General features: G+C 35.4%; 1 long non-coding RNA gene and 1 pseudogene across 2 annotated transcripts in view; both read left to right on the top strand.

Moving 5' to 3' along the window:
* The window catches only part of LOC141546417 (uncharacterized), a 110301-nt gene that overhangs the window by 52531 nt on the left and 42954 nt on the right, over nt 1–14816 (top strand). Inside the window, exon 1 of one of the 2 annotated variants that reach the window (XR_012483297.1) lies at nt 5495–5572. The exons of the other annotated variant lie outside the window; for it this stretch is intronic. This is a non-coding gene — a long non-coding RNA (uncharacterized LOC141546417). Of the gene's footprint in view, nt 1–5494; nt 5573–14816 lie in introns of those variants that run through there. 2 annotated transcript variants of the gene reach the window in all.
* On the top strand, nt 7220–14232 carry LOC141552205 (ecotropic viral integration site 5 protein homolog; annotated as a pseudogene).

Here is a 14816-nt window from a genome sequence, read left to right as displayed (position 1 = left end):
AGATACCTGAATTTGTTTATTAGATCTGGAGGCCACATACTCTTCTGGTTTTTTCCCTGTCTTTGTTTCTGTTTATGTGTGTTTTGTTTTCCTGTTGATTCATCTCTTTATATTTAAGGTCTTTGAATTTTCTTCATCCTGAAATCAATAGTATTTTTATCCTTTTTACCTCCATTTCCTTTGCTATTCACTTTCTGACTTCTCTACCTCTTGTGGAGAAATTGTGATTTCACTGGGGAATGGATCTTGAATTCTCTTAGCTTCCTCTCACAATCGGGATTTAACAGTTCACTAGGCTAGGTCTTTGCCCCAAGTGACTTTTGAGGGTTAGATCTAGCCTCAAATGTCTTATCTCATTCTCTCTGTTTCCCAGTTTAAATTCAGAGCCTACTTTTCCAAGTACTGGCAGTACAGTGCTTTAAAGGACTAAGGTTTTCAGGTTGCAAAACCTCATAGACATTTGATATTAAAAAATTATGACTTTCAAGGATTGAACATATTTCCACAGTTTGGAATAGGATCTCTACAGAAAAGAAAGAGGAAGAGAAGACTGGGGAACAGGCATGAATTTTGATTTAAGTCTTTGTCATGTTTTTGGATCCATTAATGAAGCCTTGCTGCAGATAGTATAGGAGTTGAGAAAGGAGTGGTGAGTGAACTCTGGGTTAGTGATAGTTCCTAAGTTTGAGAAGATCTTTTTAAAATCAGAAGGAAAGAAAGGGAGGGGGGCAGGGGAGGGATAAAGAGACACAGCTTTGAATCCCACTTTTGTTGCACTTTGACCCTATTCAAGAGTGTTGGTTTTCTTGTGTATCAAAAGAACATATGTCAAAGTGAGTAGACACACCTTTGAAACTCCAAAGCCAGCATTTTATTTCCTATCCTGAAGCACAAGATCCTTCCCTGATTCCCATTAATTGGATGTTTCAGAAGTTACAAGACATGAATTTCTATCCCTCATCAGAAAGCCAGTCCCTGCCTCCAAAGAGCCTATTTTCTTTGGGGGGAAGATAACTTCCACCCTTGATTATTCCTTGATGGATTTCTTGTGGGTTTCAGTTTTCTAATTTGTTTCATTTCTCCAATTTTATTCTCATAACTGTGGAAAACAAATGTTCATTCATTTCTCACTTACTTTTCCAGTTTTCTTATACCTTACTCCCAAACATCCACTCATTGATCACTGACGTTGACCTCCAGGCTGTTCCATAAATGAGCCACTGTATGTCTGGGTTCTGGGCATTCTCTCTGCCTGTGCCCAATGTCTAGAATTGTTCTTCCTCGACTGAATTCCTTGGCTTCCTTTTGTCCCAAACCTAATACCACTTTCTACAGAAAATCTTCCTCAACTCCTCCTCTCAGTCACTTGTTTCCTATTTATATTGTAGAAAGTTTGTTTTGTACACATTTGTTTGAAGTTGTCTCCCCCATTAGATTGTAAATTCCTTAGGAAAAATAACTGTTTATTGACTTTTTTCATATTCCCAGTGTATGGGATGGGTGCTAGATCCCCTTCTCCAAATTAATTAATCAGAGACATCTTCTGTTTCAAAGAGAAAGCCTAAATTAACTAATCAGAGATATCTTCATGTACAAAGAGAAAGCATATATTTAGTTTCTTCCCTGGAGAGGCCCAGACACACACCTGGGAAGCATCTCAGCTCCCAATATATGTTCGACCTGACAAGCCAACAACAGGAAAGTTGGTTAAACAGCAAAAGAGGCAAGTCTTTTCATTGGATAGATTAAAAAGAAGTAACCATTATTGACCAATGGTCATCAATGCTGTCTGCTTTCTGTAGGCCTTGTTACTTCCTGCCACTGAGCTAGGGTCTTGTCCTTTAGAGACCTGTAGGCCTAGAGATGATGTGATTTTCGGCAACCTGGGCTCAAGACCTGATATTCCGGCTCTGCAGACCTCTGGTAATAGGGATCACATTGGCCAGATCCCAAAACTCTTTCTTTTTCTCTCTCTCTGACTTTGGGGGGAAAGCTAAACTTTCCCCTGAGAGACCCACCTCAGGGAATCAAGATAAAGTGGTTTTCATTCTGTTATCTGGGTGGGACTGGTTGAGTTCTGGACCTCTCCTAACCTTATTGAGTTGGAAATTAGCCCAGACACACTCATTCAATTCCAAGATTTTCTATTCTGATTCCAGCTCAAATTGCTCCCAACCCCCATCAAGAGCTGTCCCCACTTCTAGCCAAGGCTTTAATTATAAAAAAAAAAAAAAAAAAAAAGCCAACTTGAGCCTCATTTCTTGCAGAGGACCTGCCATGGCAAGGAATCTCTTTCTTCCCTTGGCATAAGCTACAACCCTCTGCCTATTGAAAGTAGCACTTTCAGCATTACTCCTGCTTTATCTCTCTATTTCCCTAACAAGGTGTTATTCACTTTCTCTGCTAGGATAGATTTTTCTGCTAAAAACTTTATACCTTTCTGTTGGGACCTTGCCATTAAGGAAATCAGTCTTTCAAGCAAATGCTGACTTCCCAATGCCAATAATAAATTTCTTTTGCCAGTTTAACTTTTGGGGTTTGTAACTTCTTTTACAAAGGACCACTGTGCCAACCAGAGGGATTCCCACAACCCCCTGCCCTGCAACTGAACCTCATAATTTGGGGACACAACCACAAACCTTATCATTTGGCTCCCTGACTGAGAATTGAGGGAAACTGAACCTCATCAAAATGACTTAGACCTAAAGTCTGACCTATTTATTCTGTCTCATAGATTTTTTTGAGAAAGCTTCATCTAGTGCTATTCACCATCACTTACCATGAGTGCCTGAAACATAGCAGATGCTTAAATGTTTATTAGTTGATTGATATCTTAAATAATGTATGCATACTGTTATGTTAACTCTTTGTGATAGCCATCCAAATTAATGATATGTTGACATAGTTATATTATCTCTACTGGAATTATTTGGACAGATTATTAAAAATCTTCCATTTCACTCAATAACTGGGAAGGCTTAAGGTTCATACTCATCTCTATATTGATTGAGAATTAACAATTTACTTGAAACAAATTACATTGAAAAACTAAAAGAAATTTGTGATTTCAACAGATTACAAATTGCAATCCAACTCCTGCTGGTAAATATCTATTTAAAGAGACTCTGAAATGCCATTGGGGTTAATTCAATCATCACACTATCTTTCATAAGCAAGAATATCTGAAGGACTTCTTAGTTTATAGGAAATCTCTCTTCTACTCAGATTTTGCCTCATCCCTATGACTAAAGGATCATTGACTATAAGTAGATTTTTTTTAATACATTTTGAAAAATTTCAAATTAATTTACAAAATTTATGATACTACTAACAATAATATATGAGATAGAATGAAGAAATTCTCTTAAACTGTACCTTAATTGTAACTTGAGATTTTATAATAACAATTAGAACTATAGCTAAAAAAGTTTCATGTTTTCATTCCCCTCCAGTTTCCTCTTAATTAGCATTTAAGTGTCTCTTGTAAAGGCAATTTATTCTTTTATTTCCAGAACAAGTTAGAATCACGCACAAACTTTCCCAAACAATGGAAGAAAAGGCCAAGCAGAGGGGTGTGGCTTCTGTGTTTAGGATATTTAATCTAGTGTTTTACAGTTAGTTTTTACTTTGCCCTCCTTTACTAACAAACATCTTGTCCAATGGCAGATGCCCTTTCTTGTGACATCATAATAAACTCCTTTTTGCTTTTTCTTACTCTGAGAGTGTCTAATTGCTTTTGTGGTCAATACTGTCCAACACAATAATCTCTCACAAAATATGCAGCATGCTCATATTTACAAAGTGCTTTCATGTTCTGGTATAAAGAAAGTAGGAAACATTTTAAAGTTTTCAAAATCTATTATGTGCTGAAATAAAGACAATTACTCAAGGGAAAAGGATTAATAAAATATCAGGGTACTGTAAAAACAAGACAAGCAAGAGAATTAAAAATATGAGTTATAGTCCACAAGGTGCTCCATAGAGCATCTGATTGACTTGACAGAATGTGACAAAATCTGCAAGATAAAGTTGCAAAGTGAATGATCTTTGTATTAATGTGCATTTTGATTGACTGGTACAGAGTCTGAAAATGATTGCCAAGTCAGAAGAGATTTGGTTAAAGTGGAGCAAAGTTAATGATCTGTGAAACTCATTGATAGATGATGAGAATTCAAGAAAACAGGAAACAATCAATACTCCAGCAAGTATAGTCTATTGGGCTCACTCTTCAATTAGATAGAAATAACTCTTTGTAATCAGAGCTGTTTTCAGACTTTGGAAAGAATAAGTATGGCATTTCCTTTGTCGCATTGATTTGTTGCAGTACAGCTGTTTTTCTTTCTTTCTTTTTAATGACTAAAGCCCTCTGATTTCATTGACAAAGAGATTTTGAAAGCTTTTTATGTTTATTCAACTGCTTTCTGAAATCCCGTGATACACTTCCTGTAATTGCCCACTATATTTGCATACCAAAGAGGAAAAACAGTGACAACTTTAAATTTAATACATCTGGACTGCTTTCATTTTAACCCTATTGAGAGATTCCTTATGGAGCTCAGCAGTTATATTGACTGCTATCTATACTGAAGTGAATAAAAGTGTTGTGTTTCTATTTGTCTGGAGAACTTGCTTTATTGAGTAACTTTTTAATGTTTTCGAAGAGTGGTTCTCAAGTCTATCTGTGGATATTTTCAAATTATGCAATTCCAGAATAATAAATCTGGGATCAATTGTCCAAGATAATAAAATCAACTTAAAGCTGAGTCTAATGGTTTGGTTCAATTCCTACACTTTCACTGTTATAAAGGAGGAAACTAAAGATCAGAGGTATTCTTTAATTTATAATTTATAAATAACTTTTAGGGACTAGATTTGAACTACTCCTTGTAATGCCAGAGAAACTGAGGCAAGATAGAGAAGAGAGTTTTTAATATTTTATTTGAGAGGGAGCAACAGTGCTGGGGGTATGTTGCTGATATCTCAAAGCATCCAGCAGCCAATGTGAGTTTCCCCTGAAGTATATATGCACATACCTCCAAGCCAAGGTTGACTGAGGCTTAAGCAGAGTCAGAGCACTGAGAGCAAGAATGAACAATCAATCAGGTTCTGACAAAGTTGGGGGAGGCACCGGAGATTCTGATAAGTAGGGAAGGTCTGGGATCATGATATCTACATTAGAAGATCTTTCTCTTTATCTGGATTAAAAATTTACAGTTTATAATTTTAGTATAGCCAGTCCTAAATTATATCAGTTCTAATGATTAGGAGGGAAGGATGGTGTTGCATCCAGGAGGATTGAGGAAGAACAATTAAGGGAAATCAAGACAATTGGAAGAGAACTGTGGCACAACATCCTATGTCACAAAGCTCTAGAGTAGACTCTCTTTCTAGGTAGGTGCCAACTTAACTAAGAACTTTAGAGTTTTTTGTTTGTTTTTCTATTTGTTATTTATCATTATTAATGTTATATTATTATTTTCTATTTGCTGTCTACAGAGACTCCACAGGCTGCCTTTCTAGTCTTTTTTTTTCCTGTGCTTTATCATCCCAGGAAGTGGATTTGCCCACACATGTATGTCTTTTCTTTCTCTTTTTTTTTTCCCCTTCTTCCTTATGTTTTTAAAAATCCTAATATCATAAATGTTAGTTGTGGGGGCTTCTAGATACTCTCATTTTTGGAATTTTTAAGGGTTTTTTTTTTCCATATCAGACCAAACTAAAAGTCTCTGAGATTTCTTTTTGCTACCTTTCACTGTTCCTATTCTAAAATCTAAAAGGCTCTGTTAAAAATAGCTTAGCCATGTTATATTGAAGATGGAAGACCATGAAAGTTGATGTGCACTTCACTGACCCCAAATTAAAAAAAAAACAAAAAAAAAAACTTTGGTTTCAGTTTTTAAATAGGGAGTTCTCTCACCTGGAAATATCTGTCTGAGTTCAAACCTATGAAAATACAATAATTGTTGGAACTTTGAAATTTACCCATCTTTTAATAAGGGATTTTCAAATCTAGGAGCAATTCAGGATTGATTTGTGCCTGACCATTCAGAATAATAACTATTATTCCAGTATAGTTTTGACTACTTCAACAGAAATATATCTTTGAAACCTTAGGAACATTTAGTTAATTGTAACTCTGAAATTAATTTTTCTCCATTTGTGACCATTTAATATAAATGTAAAATCAAAAATGTTGGTTATTTAAAAAGGGTTCAACATTCATTACTAACACATGTGAAGGAGTCTTTTCTCTATATATCTATCAGTGGTCTAACCTCTGCTAAGGAGAGCTCTAAGGAGGGTCCCTCTTTAAAATATTAATGCTATTATTTAATTAACCTTTGTGTACTTGTTGAGGCTCCAGAGATCGGAGAGACAGACAAAGAATTGTGTTCTTATCCTCCTTAATTCATATTGTAAAAATAAATATCATCAAAATTTGCCTGATCACATTTTCTCCATCAACCCTCCCAAACAAAATAAAACAAAAACCCCTCTAGATTCCTTCTTCTGAGTATGTATTGTTATATACATAAATATACCTATATATGTTTAGGTAAGCACACACATATGCATATAGAAAAATATCTTTATAAAAGAACATCTTATTCTCTTCTTATTCATTACCCAAAATTCATTAATCAATCAGATTCACAATAACTATTTTTCTCTTTGCACAAATGACATTATCATATTTGATTTAGAATTATTTTTATACAAATGCTTTGGGCAGGTAAGTGGAAAAAATGCCAGTGATGGTGTGGGGTTTGTCACCAAATGATGTGAGACACATCATGTGAAGAATTCACAATGGCCATCTTCTTTGCAAAAGATAGATTTATTTAGGGGAATAAGTTACAGACAAAATGAAGGGATACAATAGACACCAGGAATAATAAATATGAAATAACATGGAAGAACATATGAAAGACAAGTTCAAACACACAATTCCCTAGTAGAAAGGGAGCCCCCCATGAGGTTGGGGCACATCCTTTGCTGGTAGGCTAACTCCTGAAAAGGACTTAGCACCCTAAAAGAGTTAGCTAATTCTTAGGAGGAGAAGCGCAGTTGAGAATCATAATGGAGTTAGAGGACATGCCATACTGAATGGGACTGACTGGATGAAATTTTCTCAAGTTTGTGGGACTGAGCCTAAGTCGTATGATCCCTATGTCCAGATGAGCCTTGGGTTTCAGGAAGTCACATGATTTCTGGAGGGATGAACTCTGAGATTCAAACAGTTAGTGAAGTTGTAGGAAATGATGTAACCTGTGGGAGGCAGACAACGTTGGTGACCATTGGTCAAAGATGCTTACATCCTTTTAGTCTATCCATTGAGAAGGCTTGGGTCTTTTGCTTTTAAATTCTAGACAACCAGGAAGCTGGCCAAGTTTCACATGGCACATGGTGGGATTTGGAATGGCTCCCAGGTGTGTCTGGGTTTCTCCCTGCAGGGATTAAATAAATGCTTTCTCTTTGTACTTGAAAATGTCTCTGATTAGTTAATATGGCAAAGGGAGTCTAGCATTCCTCCCACACAGTATGGTATAGGGGAGGGGAAGAAGAAGGGAAACAGAAAAGGGAAAGAGAAAGGGAAGGGGAAAGACACCTTAAAGCAGAGTGCTGTGGCAAGCTGACCCAAAGGAAGGTAGCAGCAAAACTATAAGCCATGTTATTTTATATGGAAAATGTAACCTCCAGTGCATGACTGGGATTTCTACAGAGGGTGGGTCTCAGGAATTTGGCATAACTTGGATTTCAGACTGGACCACCTCCCCAAAGGTTGGGACCATGAAGCTAACCTGATTTCTCTCAGAGACTTCAGTCTGTTTGTTAGGGATCAATTTTTCTCAGTTCCTCTGCTAACCACACCTATCATTGAAGGCTTTATCACTAGGCCTGGAACTGGGAAAACTTGGGTTCAGTTCCAACCTCTAACACTCTTTAGCCATGAGACTTTGGGAAAATTACTTAATTCTATTTGCCTCAGTTTCATTATTTCATTATCTGTAAAATGAACTGGAAGAAAAAAGAAAAAAAAGGCAAACCATTCCATTGTCTTGCTAAGAAAAATCCAAATGGAGTTAAGAAGAGTAAGATTCAAATAAAATGACTGAACAATAACAATGAATACAAACATTTGTCTCTTTGCTTTGAAAGAGTCAGGTTACCATACTTATCTAACAGTTCTTGTGAGCTTTAGGAAAAACAACAACAGAATGAGGAAATACAAAAAGAAAATTTCTCAGCCTGAAAGTCTGACTTTTAAGACTCATAAATGCCTTGAAAAGATGCTACAACACATTTATTTTAATGAACATTTTAATAATCTTAATGTTGCTCAATTTGATAAAATAAATCATGCAGTTATTTTCCTAGTGAAATGCAAATAGCTTAGAGGTTTAGATAGCATTTCCAACATACGATGTGTCTAGTTTACTAACTGTGCTTAAGTTTATTCAGTTTTCATTAACTGGTTTCTTTCTCAATACCTGACCTTTTATTATTCTGTACAAATAATCATAGAAGTAACAGTGTCCCCCCTCTTGTATCAAATCCATTGGCTCCTAGCAACCTTTGGAAGCTGTTATCTCAGGAAGAACACTTATGATTTAGACTATGACTGATGATGAAAATAATGACAATAGCTAGCATTTATATAGAGCTTAAAGTTCAAAAAGGGTTTTACATATGTCATTTGATCTTTACAGTAATACTGTGAGATTGGTGTTATAATTTTGCCAGTTTTACTGAGGAAAAAGCTAACTTTTCCATGGTCAAATAGCCGGTAAATTAATGAGGTATGCTGAAACTCATGTATCTTGACACCAGTTCTAATGATCTCTATACTATACAACTTTTCTATTAACAACATAACATCACACACATACATGCTGAGAAACAAAATGGAAGAAACTAAACACTACAGCTGAGATTTTCTAACAATCCCCACCAAACTATTTTATAATAATGCCTCAAATCAAATTCTGAAACAATAAAATCAGAATAAGACAATTTTCCAGGTTAACAAGATTCAGAAGGTCAGAAGGAAAGGTCTAGGTCACTGGAATAGGAATAAGGGGAAGCAAAGGGTGGGAGAAGAAGACAAGGAAGGGATCTATGGGTTGAGGGAGATTAAGTAACAGCAAAGCAAGTTAAAAAACAGAATTAAAGTAGAAGAGCTAGCAGGGATAGGAAAGAAGACACACACACACACACACACACACACACACACACACACACACACACACACAAATACCACATCTAGGGTCAGGAGTCAACGGGCTTTTGTGGTTCAGTCATTTTTAAATCACATCTGACTATGGACCCTATTTAGGGTTTTCTTAGTAAAAATACTAGAATGATTTTTCATGACCTTATCTAGCTAATTTTATAGTTGAAGAACTGAGGCAAAAATAATTAAGTGATTTTCTCCAAGGTCACAAAGCTAGTGAGTTTCTGAGGCCAGATTTGAAGTAAGGAAGGGGCATTTATCACAACTACAAAATGGCACTCTATACCATCTTGCTGCCCATATGGCAGTAGTAGACAGGATTTACCTGATGGTTTTGCCAGACAGAAGGAGTATTGGGAATGAAAATGAGGGTGGTATAGGAAAAGGGAGTTGGGAATTAGGGCAGGAGTAGGGGTGAGTGGAAGGGAGTTGCTTCTGGGGCCTATGTCCACTTTAGGAGAGGCAGGGATGCAGGTGGGGTAGCACTGTGTAACTCTGGGTGGAGGAGGCCTGGGGGCTCAGGCAGAGGCAGCCATGAAGAGGCAGACAGGAGTGGGGTCATAGGATTAGATGAGAAGTTGATGGAAAAGCCTTGAATCTTTCCAAGCTCCCCACGGTCCTCTCATCATTAAAAATAGGTAAAAGGAGCAACTCTTCTAAACATATTTTCATTTTTGTCATACAATGCGAAAAAAATCAGATCAAAAGGGAAAAAAAATGGGAAAGAAAAAAAAATCAAGCAAATAAACAAACAATAACAACAAAGGTGAAAATACTATGTTGTGCTCCATATTAAGTTTTTATAACCATCTCTCTGGATATGGATGGCACTTTCAATCATAAATCTATTGGTTTTGCCTTGAATCACTTCATTGTTGTAAAGGACTAAGTCCATCACAGTTAATCATCACATAAGCTTTTGGTTGCTGTGTGCAATGTTCTTTTGGTTCTACTCATTGCACTTAGAATCAGTTCATGCAAGTCTTTACAGGCTTTTCTGAAACCAGGCTGTTTGTCATTTCTTTTCTTTTTTAATTTTTTTTTCTTTTTTCATATCTAATAGTTTTTATTTACCAGATATTTGCATGGGTAATTTTACAACATTGACAATTGCCAAACCATTTGTTCCAAATTTTCCCCTCCTTCCCCCTGCCCAGATGGCAGGTTGACCAATACATGTGAAATATGTTAGAGTATAAATTAAATACAATATATGTATACATGATCAAACAGTTGTTTTGCTGAACAAAAAGAATCGAACTTTGAAATAGTGTACATTTAGCCTGTGAAGGAAATCCAAAATGCAGGCGGACAAAATTAGAGGGATTGGAAATTCTATGTAGTGGTTCATAGACATCTCCCAGAGTTCTTTCGCTGGGTGTAGCTGGTTCAGTTCATTACTACTCTATTGGAATTGATTTGGTTCATCTCATTGTTAGAGAGGGCCACGTTCATTAGAATTGATCATCATACAGTATTGTTGTTTAAGTATATAATGATCTCCTGGTCCTTCTCATTTCACTCAGCATCAGTTCATGTAAGTCTCTCCAGGCCTTTCTGAAATCATCCTGTTGGTCATTTCTTAAGGAACAATAATATTCCATATTATTCATATACCACAATTTATTCAGCCAATCTCCAATTGATGGGCATCCACTACTTTCCAGTTTCTGACCACTACAAAGAGGGCTGCCACAAACATTCTTGTACATACAGGTCCCTTTCCCTTCTTTAACATCTCTTTGGGATATAAACCCAGTAACAATGCTGCTGGATCAAAGGGTATGCACAGTTTGATAACTTTTTGAGCATAGTTCCAAATAGCTCTCCAGAATGGCTGGATGTATTCGCAGTTCCACCAACAAAGTATCAGTGTCCCTGTTTTCCCACATCCCCTCCAACATTCTGCATTACCTTTCCCTGCCATTCTAGCCAATCTGACAGGTGTGTAGTGGTATCTCAGAGTTGTCTTAATTTGCATTTCTCTGATTAATAATGATTTGGAACATCTTTTCATATGACTAGAAATAGTTTCAATTTCTTTATCTGAGAATTGTCTGTTCATATCCTTTGACCATTTATCAATTAGAGATTGGCTTGATTTCTTATAAATTAGGGTCAGTTCTCTATATATTTTGGAAATGAGGCCTTTATCTGAACCTTTGACTATAAAAAAGGTTTTCCCAGTTTATTGTTTCTCTTCTAATCTTATCTGCATTGATTTTGTTTGTACAAAAACTTTTCAATTTGATATAATCAAAGCTTTCTATTTTGTGATCAATAATGATCTTTAATTCTTCTTTGGTCATGAAATCATTCCTCTTCTATAGGTCTGAGAGGTAAACTATCCTATGTTCCTCTAATTTATTTATAATCTCATTCTTTATTCCTAGTATGAACCCATTTTGATCTGACCTTAGTGTACAGTGTTAAGTGTGGATCAATGTATTAATTTACAATTTTCCCAGCAATTTTTGTCAAACATTGAGTTCTTATCCCAAAGGTTGGGGTCCTTGGGCTTGTCAAATACTAGGTTGTTAGAGTTATTAATCATTTTGTCCTTTGGACCTAACCCATTCCACTGATCAACTAGTCTATTTCTTAGCCAATTCAAAATGGTTTAGGCAACTGCTGCTTTATAATATAATTTTAGATCTGGTACAGCTAGGCCACCTTCATTTGATTTTTTTTTTTCATTAATTCCCTTGAAATTCTTGACCTTTTGTTTTTCCATATGAACTTTGTTGTTATTTTTTCTAGGTCATTAAAATAGGTTTTTGGGAATTTGATTGGTATAGCACTAAATAAATAGATTAGTTTCGGTAGTATTGTCATCTTTATTATATTTGCTCTCCCTATCCAAGAGCATTTAATATTTTTTTCCAATTGGTTAGATCAGACTTAATTTGTGTGGAAAGTGTTTTGTAGTTTTGCTCATATAGATTCTGATTTTCCCTTGGCAGATAGATTCCTAAATATTTTATACTATCAGTAGTTACTTTAAATGGAATTTCTCTCTATAACTCTAACTGTTGGACTTTGTTAGTGACATATAAGAATGCTGATGATTTATGTGGATTTATTTTGTATCCTGCAACTTTGCTAAAGGTGTGGATTATTTCTAATAGTTTTTTAGTTGAATCTTTTGGGTTCTCTATGTATGCCATCATATCATTCGCAAAGAGTGATGCTTGTCATTTCTAATAAAACAATATTATTTCATTACATTTATATTCCATAACTTATTTCAGCCATTTCCTAATGAATGGAGATACACTTGATTTCCAGTTCCTTGCTACTATAAAAAAGTCTGCTAAAAAGATTTTTGTATATATGGGACTTTTTTCCTTTTTTATAATCTTTTTGGGTTACCTAGTAGAGATACTGCAAAGTTAAAGGGTATACACAATTTTATAGCCCTTTGGGTATAGTTTCAAATTGTTCTCCAGAATGGTTGAGTCAATTCACAACTTCATCAACAATGCATTAATGCCCAACTAAGAATTTTCTAATGAAGTTTCAAATCTATAAATCTTACTATCTGGGTTTGAAATAGGCATATTCTTTAGTGAATCATGAGATTTGATATTATTAGGGAAATGTTTTTATAGTTGTACTGCTACTCATGTAGATGCCAGAAGAAGCAGCTTTCTGTGTGTTTGATAAATTAATGCAAGATTATAGACTGTCTGAATTCTAAGTCAAATATAGCAGAATTTCACCTTTGTGTGTATCAGTTTGAATGTTTGTAGAAGCATAGAAGCACATAGTGAAACTCTTTGTAGATTTTTAATGTCAGAGTTTCCATACATCTATGCATTTATCATTCTGGTTTCTGGCTATCTTTCTAACAATTTTCCCACTATCAGTGGCAACAAGGATATATGACATAGTTATGTTTTGAGAGTTTAGAGATAATATCCATTCTGACTAGTCTTTTTTCAGATGAATCAAAAAAACTCAAGCAACTAGATATGGAAGGAATGTTACAGCACTTTCAAAAGGTCATTGCAAATCAATTTGACAGTAGTTCAGAAAAATTAATTTGAGCATATTATGTCAAATGCAATACAAAAAGATGAAAAGCTTAGAAAATACACTATAATAAAATTTAAAGAAATAGAGGATCAAGTTAAAATTAAAAGATTATGCACAGAAAATAGATTTTTTAAAAAGTGTATTGGAACACTAGAAAAACACAAATACACTTCTTGCTACAATGAAAAATTTGTAACTGGAAGAGGAGTTGGTTCAAGCTAGGCTGAATAAAGTTGAGTTTCAGTGTGCCTTAAGAGAGATGTAGGATACAGTCCTAAATATTAAAAAGAGAAACAATTTCTTGTCTGATGTGAATACTATTGCTAGAGGAAATAATTGAGGTGGAACTTGAAAAGCAGAAACTGAGGATTTGAAAGAACTTAGGCAGCATGTGAAGGATTTGGAAGGACACTGGCAATACCATCTAATTTGAATTAATGGGAGATGGAAAGACCAACCCAGGAAGAATGTGATGAATGAATTGCAAGATAAACTAATAACCATATAGCTTAGGAAAACTGAAACTCAAGCAGAATGAAATAAATAAACAAGAGGATGATGGAAGTGGAAATGAAGACCCAAATCAAAAGCAATAATTTAGAAGGGCAGAACAAGAGGTGAGCAGTCTGAAGGGAAAGTACAGTGTCTTTCCCCAGAGAACAGTAGAATTACTCACCCAATTAAGTGCAGCAAGGAACAAGCAAGCAGAAATGAAATATAAGAACAAAGAGGAAGTAATGACAATACATCTCTGAAAATCAGACAGCATTTCTGCTTTGGCTGAACTGAGACAATATAAAGCTGAAATGGTGGTTCAAAAACAAGGAAATGTTCAAGGGCAGCTTGCTAAGTCTGAGTCCACAGTGTACATGAAAGAGCTGAAGAGCAGAAAGCAAAGCTGTACAATGAATTCAGGTGCCTAAAAGGCAAGAAGGACTTCTCAGACCCACTAGTTTTTGCCAGTTTGGGATCCATATTGTTAACCATTTAATAGATGATGAATCATTTCATTACTCTAATGAAGATTTTATAGCTAATTCCATTCAGAAAGGTGAAATTCATTTTCCTCTGCACAAAGGTCTGGCAGGATGGCATATTGGAGAAGAGAGAAGCAAGAAGTTGATTCCCAAAAAAAAGAGACAAAAAGAAGGGAAAGTTGCTCCATTACTGTCTGATCATCACTGTGATGTCAGGCCATTAGTTTTAATATCAGGATTGTTATCAAAGGACCAAAAAATCCTAGAAAAAGTGATTTCAAACTGTGTAGGCTCATATTGCCAGGATACACACGTATTCATTTTACAGTTTTTCTACCTTTGCTAAATCCCCATCATTTGCCATAGACTAAGCTGAGAGTGTGGTTAATTGGTAAAATAAGATTCTAATAGTATTACTAGATATTATTTTTCATGAATGTTTCTTGTTTTGGAAAATGGAAATAGAACACATACTAAATGGGAACCACTTTGAAGTTCATAAATATGCAAAATATAATTACTTTTTTTGAAAGAAACAGCTTGTGTACAAATTATCAGTGAATAAA

This window comes from Sminthopsis crassicaudata, chromosome 1, assembly GCF_048593235.1.
Source record: "Sminthopsis crassicaudata isolate SCR6 chromosome 1, ASM4859323v1, whole genome shotgun sequence".
Lineage (NCBI taxonomy): Eukaryota > Metazoa > Chordata > Mammalia > Dasyuromorphia > Dasyuridae > Sminthopsis > Sminthopsis crassicaudata.
Note: the sequence above shows the minus strand (reverse complement) of the source record. Positions and strands in the feature narration are given on the sequence as shown.